Source organism: Eretmochelys imbricata, chromosome 6, assembly GCF_965152235.1.
Source record: "Eretmochelys imbricata isolate rEreImb1 chromosome 6, rEreImb1.hap1, whole genome shotgun sequence".
Classification (NCBI taxonomy): domain Eukaryota; kingdom Metazoa; phylum Chordata; order Testudines; family Cheloniidae; genus Eretmochelys; species Eretmochelys imbricata.
In genome coordinates, this window is record NC_135577.1 from 8639220 (window position 1) to 8651398 (window position 12179).

A 12179-nucleotide genomic window follows, 5' to 3' on the forward strand; every position below is an offset into this window, starting at 1 on the left:
CTGCCTGGCAGAAGATGGTACAATACGACTGCTAGCAATCCTCATCTCTTGCCTGCCTGGCAGAAGATGGTACAGTACGACTGATAGCAATCCTCATCTCTTGCCTGCCCGGCAGAAGATGGTACAGTACGACTGATAGCAATCCTCATCTCTTGCCTGCCCGGCAGAAGATGGTACAGTACGACTGCTAGCAATCCGTATCTCCTGCCTGCTCACCATAAGATGGTTCAATAGGACTGACTGCAGGACTAAAGAGAATGACCTGGTCAAGTCACTCCAAATTTAGTCCCTGCGCCCGTCTGCCCAGGCCCTCCCAGCCGACGTGGCCAGGAGCACCTCGGACACGATGAGGACGGCTACCAGTCGTACTGCACCGTCTGCTGCCAGAAGGCAAGGGGTTGCTGCTACTATGTAGCAAAGCCGTACCGCGTCTGCCAGCACCCAGGAGACATAGGGTGACGGTTACCTGAGCGGGCTCCATGCTTGCCGTGGTATGGCATCTGCACAGGTAACTCAGGAAAAAAGGCGCGAAACGATTGTCTGCCCTTGCTTTCACGGAGGGAGGGAGGGAACGGGGGCCTGACGATACGTACCCAGAACCACCCGCGACAATGTTTTAGCCCCATCAGGCATTGGGATCTCAACCCAGAATTCCAATGGGCAGCGGAGACTGCGGGAACTGTGGGATAGCTATCCACAGTGCAATGCTCTGGAAGTCGACTCTAGCCTCGGTACTGTGGAAGCACTCTGCCGAGTTAATGCACTTAGAGCATTTTCTGTGGGGACACACACACTCGAATATATAAAACCGATTTCTAAAAAACCGACTTCTATAAATTCGACCTTATTCCGTAGTGTAGACATACCCTGAGTTCAAAGGGGGTAGGTGACCAAAGCCCACAGGTAAGTCAAAAACATGGAGACCTGGGAGAAGGTTTGGAATTTGGGGGGAGCATGGGCTGTTATATCTGGGATAAGGGAAAGACAAGACAGAACTGGGGGTTGGGGGAAATCAAATCAATATCTTAGATGTCTGTATAGGAAGGGGAGAAGTATGGGGAATAATTAGGAAGAACTCGAAATGCTAGTAAATAAACACAACTATGACATAGTTGGCATCACAGAGACTTGGTGCGATAATACGCATGACTGGAAGATTGGTATAGAAGGGTACAGCTTGTTCAGGAAGGACAGACAGGGAAAAAAGGGAGAAGGTGTTGCCTTATATATTAAAAATGTATATACACTTGGACTGAGGTTGAGATGGAAATAGGAGACAGACTTGCTGAAAGACTCTGGGTAAGGAAAAAAGGGGTAAAAAACAAGGGTGATGTCATGGTAGGGGTCTACTACAGACCACCAAACCAAGAAGAAGAGGTGGCTGAGGCTTTTTTTAAACAACTAACAAAATTATCCAAACTCAGGACTTGGTGGTGATGGGGGACTTCAACTACCCAGACATCTGTTGGGAAAATAACACCACAGTGCACAGATTATCCAACAAGTTCTTGGAATGTATTGGAGACCATTTTTTTATTTCAGAAGGTTGAGAAAGCTACTAGGGGACAGGCTGTTCTAGATTTGATTTTGACAAATAGGGAGGAACTGGTTGAGAATTTGAAAGTGGAAGGGAGCTTGGGTGAAAATGATCATGAAATGATAGAGTTCATGATTCTAGGGAATGATAGGAGAGAGAACAGCAAAATAAAGACAATGGATTTCAAGAAGGCAGACTTTAGCAAACTCAGGGAATTGGCAGGTAAGATCCCATGGGAAGCAAGTCTAAGGGGAAAAACAATTGAAGACAGTTGGCAGTTTTTCAAAGAGACATTATTACGGGCACAAGAGCAAACTATCCCACTGAATAGGAAAGATAGGAAGTATGGCAAGAGACCACCCTGGCTTAACCAGGAGATCTTCAACAATCTAAAAATAAAAAAAAAGTCCTACAAAAAGTGGAAACTAGGTCAAATTAGAAAGGATGAATATAAACAAATAACAAGTACTGTATGCAGGGACAAAATTAGAAAGACCAAGGCACAAAACGAGATCAAACTAGCTAGAGACATAAAGGGTAACAAGAAAACATTTTACAAATACATTAGAAGCAAGAGGAAGACCAAGGATAGGGTAGGTCCGTTACTCTATGAGGGGGGAAAAACAATAACAGAAAATGTGGAAATGGCAGAGGTGCTTAATGACTTTTTTGATTTGGTTTTCACCAAGAACGTTGATGGTGATTGGACATCTAACAAAGTGAATGCCAGTGAAAATGAGGTAGGACCAGAGGCTAAAATAGGGAAAGAACAAGTTAAAAATTACTTAGACAAGTTAGATGTCTTCAAGTCACCAGGGCCTGATGAAATGCATCTTAGAATACTCAAGGAGATGACATTAGCGATTATCTTTGAAAAGTCATGGAAGACAGAAGACATTCCAGAAGACTGGAAAAGGACAAATATAGTGCCCATCTATAAAAAGGGAAATAAGGACAACCTGGGGAACTACAGACCAGTCAGCTTAACTTCTGTACCCGGAAAGATAATGGAACAAATAATTAAGTAATCAATTTGCAAACATCTAGAATTTAATAAGGTGATAAGTAACAGTCAGCATAGATTTGTCAAGAACGAATCATGTCAAACCAACCTGATAGCTTTCTTTGACAGGGTAACAAGCCTTGTGGATAGGGCAGAAGCAGGTGACATGGTATATCTTGACCTTAATAAAGCTTTTGATACTGTCTCGCATGACCTCATAAACAAACTAGGGAAATGCAACCTAGATGGAGCTACTACAAGGTGACCTATGAGGGAAGATTGAAAAAATTGGGTTTGTTTAGTCTGGAGAAGAGAAGACTGAGAGGGGACGTGATAACATTTTCAAGTACCTAAAAGGTTGTTACAAGGCAGAGGGGGCAAAATTGTTGTTCTTAACCTCTGAGGATACCAATGGGCTTAAATTGCAGCAAGGGCTGTTTAGGTTGGACATTAGGAAAAACTTCCTGTCAGGGTGGTTAAGCACTGGAATAAATTGCCTAGGGAGGTTGTGGAATCTGCATCATTGGAGATTTTTAAGAGCAGGTTAGACAAACACCTGTCAGGAATGGTCTAGATCAGATGTGGGCAAACTACAGCCCACGGGCCACATGCGGCCCGCGGGACCATCCTGCCCGGCCCGTGAGCTCCCTGCCGGGGAGGCTCCCCCCCGGCCCCTCCCCCGCTGTTCCCCCTCCCCCGCAGACTCAGCACGCTGCACCGCCAGCACTGTGGGCGGCGCTCTCCTGCAGGGCGGCGCCTCTGGCTTCAGCTGGGCGGCGCGGCTCCGGACATGCTGCTCTGAGTGGCATGGTAAGGGGGCCGGGGCGGTTGGATATGGGGCAGGAGGTCCCAGGGGGCAGTCAGGGGACAGGGAGCAAGGGGCAGTTGGATAGGGCAGAGGTTCATGGGGGGCAGGGGATGGGGAACAGAGGGGATTGGATAGGGGGTGGGGTCCCAGGGGGCCTGTCAGGGGGCAGGAGTGTGAATAGAGGTCGGGGCAGTCAGGACAGGGAGCAGGGGGCGTTGGATGGGTGGGGGGTTCTGAGGGGGGGCAGTCAAGGGGTGGGAAGTGGGAGAGGTTGGATGGGGGGCGGGGTCCAGGCTGTTTGGGGGGCACAGTCTTCCCTACCTGGCCCTCCATCCAGTTTTGCACCCCAATGTGGCCCTCGGGCCAAAAAGTTTGCCCATCTCTGGCCTAGATAATACTTACTCCTGCCATGAGTGCAGGGCACTGGACTAGATGACTTCTCGAGGTCCCTTCCAGTCCTATAATTCTATTCTATAAAAGGGCAGCCCAACAGTACACCAGGTAGAAATCTGGTCAAAAAGGCTAAACAAGACAAAGTTAAAATGGTTCTGTTCTTCACAGTTTATACCATGGAAAGGGGATTTCAAGCAGTAACCTCTAATTGGTCCCACCAAGGGGGGCTTAGAAAACTGTGTATTTTGTCTCTCAGAGTTCTAAGAGAAGGCTGGCACCAGCAGAAGAACACCAGTGACCCGGGCACAATGATAAAGAAGCTGCTGTCGCAACTGTGTGTGTGTGTGTGTGTGTGTGTGTGTGTGTATTTTATGGTATATGTTATTTGTCTGGTACACAATCCTATTCGCACGCCTGTCGACATTCATGCGGTACATGTATGGAGCAATGATTTCTGGATGATGGTACAATGTTAGATTGATCCATTAGAATTCAATCACACTAGCTGTTGCTTGTGTGGGGAAAAGGGGTTTGCCCATTACTATAACATAACAGCCGGCGGGCTGTCACCAGAAGCCCCATCCCAATTTAGGTTGTCATTCGTGACTGGATATTCTAACACTCTGATGGGAAATTGTACGGGACCAAAAGCCACAATATATAATATTGACTGCCTTAAGCTCACACAGAAACAAGGGGTCAATCCTCTTTGGATCCCTATATTCACCCCAAAATGTGGGATGCTGAAGGTCCTGGGGTTTGCTTGGCAGCCAGGAGGGGACATTGATATTAGGATGTTAATGGGGCTTAATGAGCCTCACCTGCTTCAAATCTGGGAATCAAGGCCCAGCACACTGACTATTCCCTCAGGGCAACAATTGCAAATACCAGGAAATGGTACAAATACATCTTGACCGGTGGATATCTGGGATATAGGTCCAGTGGGACCCCCAGAATGGATTAAAGAAAGCCAGGGCAGTGAATATACTAAAAAACAACCTAAAGTTCAATTACAATATCAGTGTCTAACTAATTTTCATAATATCCCTGCCCAAGTAGGTGAATACGTATTGCAAAACATCTCAGTAAAATTAAATTTTAAAATAATTGTCATCGAACCTAATATGCAAAAATAAAGAAGATACCCATTAGCTGGACCATATGGTAAAACTGGATCATAGGGAACAAGTTATTATATCATCAGTACGATCTCTAAAACAAATTGAGCTGGACCTTACTGGGTTAAATGTGTCATACCTCAATGTGCCCCATATGTACAAACGCTCCATAATGGGGGCAGCATGGTTAAAATTATGGTATATTGAAAAATCTATAAGGAAAAGAACCCCAAGGGGTGTATTGGAAACTGTTTTGCGTGGAACTGGATTAGGAGTTGGAGTACTGGATGCTACTAACATAGAGGTAATGGCAAACAAAGTTATGTTACAGCTGAAATAAATACAAGAATTGGGAAAGCCCATCAGTGGATCATTGTCAAAATTAGGAATGAGGCAACACTTATTTTCTAAAAGACTGCCAGTTTCACAACAGCAAGGTGAAAATAATTTGTTAGTTTTTGCAGGAATTATGGAATCGATACAAGAAAATGTGGCCTGAGCGTTAGCCTGTACACAAGCCCAGGAAATAAGTCAGAAATTGGTCATTCAAATAATCTGGGAAGGCATGCAAGGAAATTTGCCTTTGGAAAGCAAAAACGTTGTTGTGGGAAAATGTTACAGAAGGCATGGTGGAAATTGGTAAATGTTACCCTAAATAAAGAGCAAATGGTACCACAAGCATATGTAGTAACTGTACACCCCAGTCTAACTGTTCATATACATTCAGTTGTACGTGTGGGAATCCAGTTAACAAAAAAATTGGTTGTTTATTCCACTGCTCATCATTCCTGGGCATATAAAGAAAGCCAACAATGGAAAACCATTGACATGTTTCAATGTGTGGCCCATGAAAATTTGGGATATATGTGTGAGAATCAAAATTTACAAGAAAGTGATTAATATTTCTATGTTAAAGACAAAGGAACCCAAAAATGTATGTTTAATACATTCACTGAACAAAAGTCAGCTGTTGTGTATGCAGGAAGGGGATGTGTTTGTGTTAGAAGTCATTGTCCAATGGTAGTAGTAGACAATAAGGAATTGTATTTTGTGACTTATTTAGTTAATAGATGTTTTTGCAATATTACAAAGATTAAAAGTTGTGATTTTGAATACTGTGTACCTGTATGCACTGTAAACTGCTTGAAGTTTAAACCACAATTGTATCACAATGTAACGACTTCTAACCTTAGGCATGAATATGACCATGATAAGAAAATTGTTAATCCATCCTATGTTACATACACATTTACAAGATATTGCACAGACAGGAGAACAAATATGTATTGAAGTACAACATGATAATACAGAAATCGCTCATGTACTGAAAACTATTACAGATGCAGGACATCACTCCTGGTGGGAAACACTATTAAGTTGGTCTTCACCTGCAATCGGCATGCTAAATATCATGGTTCACCCCATTGTGGTGATCATTGGCATCCAATTGGCTTTATTAGCGAGCTTTGGCTTGCTGGATGAAGAAAACTGTTTGAAGAATGCAGGAGCTGGCATGGAAAGTCACATAAAGCCCTAGTTATTTATACCCAGGAGGCAAGCCCAAGCTCAGCAGGTCTGAGTACTGGACTCCTGTAGTAGTAATGACAGCTTTGGTAAAAGCATCATTAAGGAGGGGAATACACATGCTAAGCATACAATGCTATGCTCACCAACCCTGATCAGGCAGGTGGACTTTCCCTGTTGGCCAGGCAAGGTCAGTCTCGTCTGGATTCTGGTTGCTGCACGTCACGGTTGTGCCGAGGTTCTTAGCAGCTTTGTTCTTAAGCTGTGTCTTAGAGGTGAGTTCTTCTTCTGTTCTTTCTCTACTGATCTCCTTCTTGGACCCCAGTTTATATAGTGAGTTCTGCTTAGCTATACCTTAATCAATCATTTTACTAAAATTTTACTAACCAATCCTAACATATTGTAACAAAATTATCTACCTAAAAAAAATCATACCCCACCACCTTCATTGATTGACACCTAGCAAAATTAATTTTGTAACAGACAGAAACAATCAAAGAACCAGACAGAGATCATACAGACAAACAATTGATAAGTGATTACTTGCCAGACAGAATGCTATCAAACTAAGTTTTCTTTAACCATCTTAAGATGTTTCTTTATCTGGTGATGGTGGGTGCTATTAGGACAGGATTGCCTTCTTAACAGCCTGATATTACATTGTTTTAAGATAATTTAGATGAAATGTGAGGATGTGACTTCCTACTTCTTACCTAATGGCTGCTGCTCTCCTAATATGGCTGCAGACAAAGGTCTTAGGCCTTACAATATGACTACAGGAAAAGGCCTTATCCTTATGGGGGTATACATTTAATCTGAGCCTCTATTATAGTGTCTTTCAAAAGTTTCCATGCAGCTTGCAGGCATTTCACTTTCAGCACTGTACCTTTTAATTTCTGTTTAACTTTCTCATTTTTGTGTAGTTCCCATTTCTGAAATTAAATGATACCATGTTGGGCAGCTGTGGTTTTTACAGGGATGTTAAATCTAATTATATTATGGTCACTATTACCAAGCAGTTCAGCTATATTCACCTCTTGGACCAGATACCGTATTCCACTTAGAACTCAATCAAGAATTGCCTCTCCTCTGGTGGGTTCCAAGACTAGCTGCTCCAAGAAGCAGTTATTTAAGGTGTCAAGAAACTTTGTCTCTGCATCCCATCCTGAGGTGACATGTACATAGTCAATACGGGGATAGTTGAAATCCCCCATTATTATTGAGTTTTTTTATTTTTATAGCCTCTCTTATCTCCCTGAGCATTTCACAGTCACTATCACCATCCTGGACAGGTGGTCAGCAGTATATCCCTACTTCTATATTCTTATTATTCAAGCATGGAATTACTATCTGTAGAGATTCTATGGTACAGTTTGGTTCCTTTAAGATTTTTACTTCATTTGACTCTATGTTTTCTGTCACATATAGTGCCACTCCCCCCATCAACATGACCTGTTCTGTCCTTCAGATATATTTTGTATCCTGGTATTACTGTATCCCATTGATTATCCTCATTCCACCAAGTTCCTGTGATGCCTATTATATCAATATCCTCATTTAGTACAAAAACAACAAGGAGTCCGGTGGCACCTTAAAGACTAACAGATTTAGTTGAGCACAAGCTTTCATGGGTAAAAACCCCACTTCTTCAGATGCATACAAGGCACTCTCGTTCACCCATCTTATTATTTAGACTTCTAGCATTTTTATATAAGCGCTTTAAAAAATTGTCACTTTTCAGCTGTCTGCCATTACCTGATGTAACTGAATGGGATTCTCTTTCATTTGACTATTTCTTATCAGATCCTACCTGTATTTTATCTTCCATCCTCTCCTCCTTACTAGGACATAGAAAATCTCCATTAATAGATCTTCCCCTAAGGGATGTCTCTGTCCGAACCATGTGCTCCTCTGCACCTGTTGGCTTTCCCCAGCCCTTAGTTTAAAAGCTGCTCTCTGACCTTTTTAATTTTAAGTGTCAGCAATCTGGCACTTTCCATTTTGGTTTAGGTGGAGCCCATCCTTCCTGTATAGGTCCCTCCTGTGCCGTACCGGTGAGAGAAGTCTGTCAGAAGCTGAGGTAGGCAACCAGGGGCTGGGAGGGGTTTGAGTTTCCTAGGTCGGAGGCTAGGCAGAGAAACTTCTCTGTAAGAATCTATTTGAGTTTAAGGTCCCTCGCTTTCCGGGCGCAGGTTTTAAGTTTGTGGCAATAGGGACACTTCTGTGATACGTGCACTTCCCCCAGAACAAAGAAAAAGAAAAGAGAGATTTCCCTATCCAACTGGTTAACGTATTTCCCAAACTATACTACTAATCCTATATCTGAAGGTAAGTCATACAGAGGCATTGCCAGAGCTCCCACTCAGACTAAGGGTGGTTGAGAATAGTAAAAATACAATTAGGAAGGCCAAAAAAAGAATTTGAGGAACAGTTAGCCAAAGACTCAAAAAGTAATAGCAATTTTTTTTAAGTCCATCAGAAGCAGGAAGCCGGCTAAACAACCCGTGGGGCCACTGGACAATCGAGGTGCAAAAGGAGCACTCAAGGACGATAAGGCCATTGCGGAGAAAATAAATGAATTCTTTGCATCGGTCTTCACAGCTGAAGATGTGAGGGAGATTCCCAAACCTGAGCCATTCTTTTTAAGGTGACAGATCTGAGGAACTGTCCCAGATTGAGGTATCACTAGAGGAGGTTTTGGAACAAATTGATAAATTAAACAGCAATAAGTCACCAGGACCAGATGGTATTCACCCAAGAGTTCTGAAGGAACTCAAATGTGAAATTGCAGAACTACTAGCTATGGTTTGTAACCTATTATTTAAATCAGCTTCTGTACCAGATGACTGGAGGATAACTAATGTGATGCCAATTTTTAAAAGGGCTCCAGAGGTGATCCTGGCAATTACAGGCCTGTAAGCCTGACTTCAGTACCAGGCAAACTGATTGAAACTATAATAAAGAACAATATTGTCAGACATATAGATGAACATAATTTGTTGAGGAAGAGTCAACATGGTTTTAAGTAAAGGGAAACCATGCCTCACCAATCTACTAGAATTCTTTGAGGGGGTCAACAAGCATATGGACCAAGGGGATCCAGTGGATATAGTGTACTTAAATTTTCAGAAAGCCTTCAACAAGGTCCCTCACCAAAGGCTCTTATGCAAAGTAAGCTGCCACGGGATAAGAGGGAAGGTGCTCTCATGGATTGGTAACTGGTTAAAAGATAGGAAACAAAAGGTAAGTATAAATGGTCAGTTTTCAGAATGGAGAAAGGTAAATAGTGGTGTCCCGCAGGGATCTGTTCTGGGACCAGTCCTATTCAACATATTCATAAATGATCTGGAAAAAGGGGTAAACAGTGAGGTGTCAAAATTTGCAGATGATACAAAATTACTAAAGATAGTTAAGACCCAGGCAGACTGCGAAAAGCTACAAAAGGATCTCTCAAAACTGGGTGACTGGGCAACAAAATGGCAGATGAAATTTAATGTTAATAAATGCAAAGTAAGGCACAGTGGAAAGCATAATCCCAACTATACATATAAAATGATGGGGTCTAAATTAGCTGTTACCACTCAAGAAAGAGATCTTGGAGTCACGGTGGATAGTTCTCTGAAGACGTCCACGTAGTGTGTAGCGTCAGTCAAAAAAGCGAACAAAATGCTGGGAATAATTAAGAAAGGGATAGAAAATAGGACAGAAAATATCATGTTGCCTCTATATAAATACATGGTACGCTCACATCTTGAATACTGTGTGCAGATGTGGTCGCCCCATCTCAAAAAAGATATATTGGAATTGGAATAGGTTCAGAAAAGGGCAAGAAAAATGATTAGAGGTATGGAACAGCTTCCGTATGAGGAGAGATTAATAAGACTGGGAGTTTTCAGCTTGGAAAAGAGATGACTAAGGGGAGATATGATTGAGGTCTATAAAATTGTGACTGGTGTAGAGAAAGTTGATAAGGAAGTATTGTTTACAACTTCTCATAACACAAGAACTAGGGGTCACCAAATGAAATTAATAGGCAGCAGGTTCAAAACAAATAAAAGGAAGTATTTCTTCACACAACGCACAGTCAACCTGTGGAACTCCTTGCCAGAGGATGTTGTGAAGGCCAAGACCATAACAGGGTTCAAAAAAGAACTAGATAAATTCTTGGAGGAGGTCCATCAACAGCTATTAGCCAGGATGGGCAGGAATGGTGTCCCTAGCCTCCCTTTGCCAGATGCTGGGAATGAGCTACAGGGGATGGATCACTTGATGATTACCTGTTCTGTTCCCCTGAGGCACCTGGCACTGGCCACTGTTGGAAGACAGGATACTGGCCTAGATGGACCTTTGGTTTGACCCAGTAGGTCCATTCTTATGTTCTTATGTTATGTTCTTATGAGAAGGAACTGAAGAGGGATTGGTCGCACAGCGGTAGTTAATGGCTCCTGCCAGCGCAAGACAGGGAGAGCACACGTGCGACCCCACCGGGCACTGCTGATGGAATTCTCCAACTAGAAGTGCAGGGTCGCACAATCACCTGAAGTGGACCGCCCACAGGGACATCCCTCGAAGAAGAACCTTTAGTTATTAGATACTAGAGGACCGGCTACCAGCCTGATTTTGGGGTAAGATCTGAGTGATATATTGACCTGTGGCTGGTTAAGTGGCTGGTCCCTTGGGATTGGAAGGATTTTATGTATGATGAATAGGGTGCTGTCAAATTCACAGCCATGAAACCTCGTCTCCCCCATGAAATCTGGCTATTGTAGGGGGTTAGCGTTATTGCCGCCCTTACTTCCGCGCTGCCTTCAGGGCTGGGTGGCTGGACTCCGGAGAGCGGCGGCTGCTGGCTGGGAATCCAGCTTTGAAGGCACTGCCACCGCCAGCAGCAGTGTGGAAGTGAGGATGGCCTGGTGTGGTAGGGTAGTGGCCCAGACTGGAAGCAGCGTCCTGACTCCCCTTGGGCAGGGCGGCGTGAAGAAGACACTGAGAAAGCTGCTGTGGCAGACCCTGGAAGAGCAGGGGGACAGAGAGCTGAGGAGATAAGTGAGCAGGCTGCAGGTGGCCCTGCTGGACAAGGGGGTGAAGCACATTCCCTGTGAGAAGCTGGACATAGGGGACATAGCTATTAATGATGTGCTGATCAGGTACTGCGCCGAGCGATATGGGGTGGAGGTGGCCGTGAAGGTGCTGACAGACATGGACTGCAGAGACCTGACAGAGGGACTCAGCAGAGGCAGTACAGAATGAGCTCAAGAGAGATCAGACTCCCTAATAGGGGACCCATGTCACACACCCCAACCTGCCCTCTTATTTCTGTGCACAACCCAGCCAAAGACACATCCCTCTCTCGCCATCAGGAGGAGTCAGCTCAGTTCCCCGAAGCTTGTCCCCTTCTGTCCTGTTCCTTCCAACCTCTCCCAGTCCTGCCTCTTCCCCACCCATGGCTCCTCAGTCCAGTCCCACTTGTCTACCCCAGCAAGTCCCAAGTTCTCCTTGCCCAGCCAGTCCCAGTTCCCCACAGCTCTTCATCTGATCTGTATCTCCCCTCTCCCACCACCGTTTCCTAGCCCGTTTCCTTGTCCAGCCAGTCCCTATCTCACCCTGTCCAATCTTGGTGTGCCCTGTCTCCCTGGCACCCTCACCCAACAGGCTCCCAATCCCCTGTCATTTCTGTCACTGGCCAAGTCATGGGTGGTCTGGCATAATGGGTGGAGCAAGAGTCTGAACCCAGAAGAGACGGGTCCTGAAGCAGAGCCAAGGGTCGGAGCTGGGAGTTAAAAGCTATAGTCTAAG